A 6000-nucleotide genomic window follows, 5' to 3' on the forward strand; every position below is an offset into this window, starting at 1 on the left:
CTTCCCAATGGGACAGGGGAGAGAGTAAGGTGGAAAAAAACAACTCGTGGGTTGGGATCAGGCGGTTTATTTAAAGCAAAAAGTAAAGCAAAGCGAGAGATAGTGGAGTTTATTCTCTACTTCCCGTGAGCAGCGATGGTCGGCCACTCCCGAGAAGCAGGGCTTCAGTATACGTGATGGTTCCTCAGCAGGCAGCCATTGGAAACAACGAATGCCTGCGTTCTTGCTCCTTGCCTTAGCTTTTATACCTGAGCTGACATGATATGGTCTGGAATATCCCTTTGGTCAGTTTGGGTCAGCTGGCCTGCTTGGGTCCCACACAGAATCTTGCCCTCAACTGAGGAAGGAATGTTACAGTGTTGGTGCTGCACTCAGCAGTAGCCAAAACACCGGTGTATTATCGACATCCTTCTAGCCACCAACGCAAAGCACAGCATTGTGAGGGCTACCGTGGGGAAATAAACTCCACCTCAGCCAGATCCAATACAGTGCTACAGAATAACAACCTAGACACTTCCACAGGGCTTCAAGCTTCTCCTCCTCACAGCTACTGCAAAAAAATTAACCCTGTCCTGGCTGTAACCAGGACACGTGTCTGTAGTGCAATTCAAGGATAAATCAGTGTAGTCTGTGTTGCTTATGTTCCATGAAAAAAGGGATTGTTTGCAGTCAAGAGGCAGGAAAAGACTGGTATCTTTGGAGATAGATCCAAGAGCAAGGGAGTACCAACTTGAAAACAGAGTTTCAGAAATTTCTTGCATTTGAAACCAATTAAAGGCCAAAGATGGCTATCACCATTCCTTACATAAATGAATACATGGCCCAATCCACTGCCCACAAAAAATATACTGAGGCTAATAGAAGTTTTTCTTAATTAAAGAATGCAGAATTTGATCAGGAACAGTTAAATAAATACTGCAGTTAAACAATTAGTGTGCTATCCCTCATTAGAAACGGTCATTTTGTGGTGGTGAGGTGGTTTGTCAGTCAAAAATGTTGAGGATTACAGTGCAGAGATTTAAGAAGTCATATTGTGACTCACCGGTGTGTCAAATGTATGTGGTTAAATGTTTGTGTGTTAAATATGTGTGGTGTTGAGCACAAGTCAAAATCACTGTTGTGAAGAAAATCTTCGGGTAGATTGGATCCATCACTGAACAGCGATGCATCCTTTCTTTGTAAGAGCTCTGGGTTTAAATAAAGCCATTCACATCCAGACACAGATCCAAGTTCTTGTTGTGGCCATCTGGCTAATATTAACATCCTGCACTAAAACTGTGTTCTTGCTAGCTTCCAAGGCTTGAATCAGCCTTTTGAAAAAGTTTTGTCTCTCATGATGAAAGATTGACACATTCATTTTCAACCAGGAGAAACAAATGTATTTCATCCTAAGAAGTGAGCTAGCAGCAACTTGTACAATGAAGTGATGCTTTATTGTTTTGATAGTGGGTTGTCTGGGTTGTTTTTTCTGAAAAAGAAGAGTAGAAAAGAAATAGAAGCTAATATGTTTGACAACTGGTGAACTGAGTTCCTATTTTTACTGCTGGGGGCCAGTAAATGGTGGGAAGTAAGAGCACCAGTCTAGGGCTCTTAGAACTCCATGGAATGAGGAGCACAGAGAAGTTTGTAGTCCATGGTTATTTTCATCCCATGATGTTTTTGGTCAAATGTCTCAGCTCTTAGGGCACACCTACCACTCAGATTGCCCAGACACTTTTGACTTTCCTCTTAGCAAATTCCCTGATACAAATCAAGAAGCATAGAAGCCTGTACAACTCTGACTCTAGATTGAAGGCTTTGGAAACCCTGATGTCTCTGTGGCTCTAACCTTACATATACTAATAAATTAAACAAAGCTGGAGCACATGTTTGGGCATTGTTCAGCAATCATCCACACTGTTTAGTTGTGAGCAAGATTCCTTGCATGGTTTTAGTCCAAGACAACTGCAGTTTCCTAGTCAGTATCTGTGCAAGGTGCTGGAATGACAATAGGCAGGGAACAGAGAGTGTGCTGGGCATCGTGGTGGATTAAAAATCATCATGATAGAAGAGAGGGAAAGAGTTTGGTTTTGTAAACACACGCCATGCCATTTGATTTAAGAGCCAGAGAATGGTGGTTTAAGGGTTTGGATTAGTAATGTGCCATAGCCTCAAGGTATCCCATTACATCTAGATTTTACAGTTTGCCTGTCAAGTTTTGCAGGTGTTGTGGTTTAACCAAAACCAGGATGTCAGGTTTCCAGGATTTGCAGCTCTGGACTGGGTTTGCCAAAGGGCTGCCACAGATTTAGGACAGAAGATTTCACTATCTTGGGCTAGATTGCCTGTACTGAAAGCACTCCGTGTAACAGAGTTGTCCTAGGGCCATGCTAATCCAACATTTCAAATATGTTCTTTTTTTCCATACCAAGTATGACCCAGCTGATGCACTGTGAAATGGTATTGTGTCAATTTTCTTTTATTTATATTGGAGTTTATTAAGTTTATTTTTTCATTGCAAAGCCTGAGGTTCACAGTTTTGTATTAACGTGTAAGGGCTCTTTTTTTATGGGATGTACATGAAGTGTCTTATTTTAATGAACCTCAGGATGCTACACCAATTCCTATGAAGACTTTCACACCTGTCACATAAGATGTTTATCTTAGGGATGAGAATGAAACTATATAAATTAGAAAGGTTTGGACAGAGGTTTGGTTGCCCTTCTACCTGCCTTTTTCATTTTCAAAAAATAAAACAAACAAAAATAAACCAGTGGAAGATTCAAAGCATTTTTCTTATGCAAATACACATTCATGTTTATAATATATTACCTGAGGAAAATATCTGGATATCTTTTTCATTAATCTCATCATTCTTTCTACTGAAGGCCTGAATTTTGGACAGTACAATGAAGCTTTTCAATGTAGTATTTTAAGACTCAGAAATCCCTAACTTGTGTATCTCAGTCAGTCCTGGTAACCTTAGTGTTGACAAGACATAGTGGTAATACTACTATGTGATTCCAATCCGTGGTTACCTTTTTCCCAAGGCTGTGTAAATAGGATCATAAGCACATAATGAGAACACAATATTTGCTGTGGATTTAAAATGCATTTCAGATCTATAATACACAACATATTCATCTGGCAGAACTTTAGGCTAAGGCCATTTGTCTGACATGTAGCAAGTTCTCTGTAATATTTGTTCATCTTCAATGGAAGATTGCCAGAGTGCTTTCTTAGTAATGGAGTTAGGTAACACACTAAGAATGTGTAAAATCATATCCCAAGGCATTATTTCATACAATATCTCTAGTAAGACTCTGAGAAGTCTAGATAGCATGAGAGCTGTTTTCCACGAGAGAAATCGTACTCTATCACGTTCACAGACTCAAGAACCCTGCATATGAACGTTGATATGATTAGGTGCATTAATTGTACAGTGTTCAAAATGTAAAATGAGTGGTAGATCCCACAGGTGTGCTCTTCACTGCCCCCCTATTTGAATTTATCTAAAGACTTTTCTTTATGTCTCAGCTACTACTCTGCCTCACCTGATTTTTCATGAGTCGAAAACTAGTAACAAAACCTGTTTAAATAGTTGTGACTTGATTAGCACACAGCCAGGGTGTAACTGGAAACAATAGTTGAACAGTGGAAGGTGTTCTGAGATGTTCAGGCCAAACTATATTTATTCCTCTTTATGAAAGTTTCCTGTAATGGAGGACTAATGCTTCCAACATGTTGGCATATTGTTTGGGCTATAAGTAGAAAACAGAATTTAAAGTATCCAAGTTTGCTTCTTTTGGTCATGCTGCCGTTATAGCAGCTTTCAGAGATACAGAGAAATAAAAGGTAGGATTCCTGAGAAGACCTTGAATAGAATATGGATCCTTTTGCTGTTTTCTCCTAGGCAAGGCATTTGAATTTGCAAGTGAATGTTTGTCATTTTTGGGAAAAAATTGTTAATTATTTTTTCCTGTTTTAAATAAATGAATTTTTAAAAAATTACAAATGTTAGTTATGATTCAAAGTCCTGAAGGAGGGTTTATGTTCTTACAATGACTTAATTTTGTTATTTGAAGTTCTGTAATGGCAACTGAAAGTGATGCAATCCCAAGGCAGTGTTTCACACATGATTTTGGGTTGCCTCCACTGTCAAAGGATCTTCCATTCCCAATCAAACCAGATAAAAGGCGCGCTACTTGCTTTTCAGAAAATAGGGTAAGATAGACAATTGCCCCATAATTCAAAAAATCGTAGAACATTATTTTAGGCCATATGGGAATTTATCCTGTGATAATGACCACTGAAGTGAAAGAACTAGTCTTTCTAAAAAATAGCAATTTTCTTTAACTATAAAATTAGCTTGTCATTTTTGAAAATAATACACCATACAGTTTGTCTTTAAAAAGGAGGGGAAAAAAGTATGATGAAGTTGGACATACCTGTAAAATTAAAAGAAGCTAAGAGGGCAAAGTTGAAATATTAAACTGTCTCCTTAAAAAAAGCTACTCTGAACAAATGTCAACTATAAGCTATGCTTGCAGGCATTTAAACTCACTAGCAGATGCTGACATGATAGACTGTTATTTTTGCTGCTGTAGTCAACACAGGAACAAATTACCATGGTGCTCTACATCTTTGATTCCTATTCTTTACTTTGGTGTTGATTAGGGTTTAAGCTCCCTGGGCCTCAGCTCTTAGTAATTTTATATTAATTCATAGCTTCTTCCTCAGTCTTTTTGTAAGTTTAATTTGATATTATGTTAGGTGAAATTTGTTTTATGATAATAGTGGTAATAAAGACTGATGGCGTCTTTACTTAATGGAGCTATTTTGTGAATCTGTACAAAGCTTTTCTCATTCTGCCAAGAGCAGAGCATCTGTGATTATTACAGTGCAGTTTAAAGCACTCAATTTGAGACAGAGAGACAAGTTCTGCTTTTGGCTGCCTAAGTGAACCTCTCTTTCTTTTCACTAGAAGTCACATGTCTGCAGTGGAAAACAGTATTTGACCCCACAACACTGAGGTTGACCACCAGGGCCAGAACAAGAAATTACTTGGAGAGGAACCATGTATTAGTTCTTTTTTTTCAAGATGTACTGAGCTTTAAACTGTAATTATTATTTTCAGGTATTCTTTTGCAGTTTTCACCCAATAACAACATTTCTAATTCTATAAAATTTTGTTTAAGTGCATTCTAATCTGCACTTCTCATATGAGTGCAGTGGAAACTCAGAACTCAGGGAAGGACACTGTAACTCTCCAGGCTAGAGTTTGTCTGGGGAAGGAGGTTTAAAGATATGTCCTGTAAAAATGTGTTAGGAAGTCTTCACTACAGATAGAAATTTTCAAGTTCTTGCATTGTATCTCATCTAGGATAATATTATTCTATACTAGAAATCTGTAATCCTAGACACCTGTAATATCCTAGACAGTGATTCAAAACACAATATGAGCGTCCCCAGAAACATCAATTGAATGATCTGATGTGTCATTTTGTGCTATAATCTATGCTAGCTTATTTTCCTCATCATTTTACTGATGTTATTGTCTAACCTGAACATTAACAGTAAAATTGATATTGACCAGTATATTCCATGATATATTATTTTCCTATATTCATAATACATTATGAAACCAAAGTATATTAGACTTAAAAATAAACAAGCAAGACTTGATTCTCCTAAAACAATTAAAATATCTTATAGACACATCACTAAAATCTCTAGACTTAAAAGTATATATATTCACATAATTCCTTCTGATGTGCTTTTTTTTTCATTCAAGTAAAAAGAACTTCCTCAGATACAGGTTGAATACTAAACAGAAAAAGAAAGTAAGGTGATACTTTTAAGGCATCAACCTTGTTTTGTAAGCTTTTTTTAGGTGAAAGAGATTTGTAACTGCACTAAGACAACCAACCATTTAGTGAGGAATCTTCCAAGTTTTCTCTGTGATACAGAAAATGGTATTCGACGGGGGCTTTGTCCTCCCTATTTGTAGTCCTTTTCATG

Source organism: Neopelma chrysocephalum, unplaced genomic scaffold (genome assembly GCF_003984885.1).
Source record: "Neopelma chrysocephalum unplaced genomic scaffold, ASM398488v2 Primary Assembly neopelma1_24, whole genome shotgun sequence".
Classification (NCBI taxonomy): domain Eukaryota; kingdom Metazoa; phylum Chordata; class Aves; order Passeriformes; family Pipridae; genus Neopelma; species Neopelma chrysocephalum.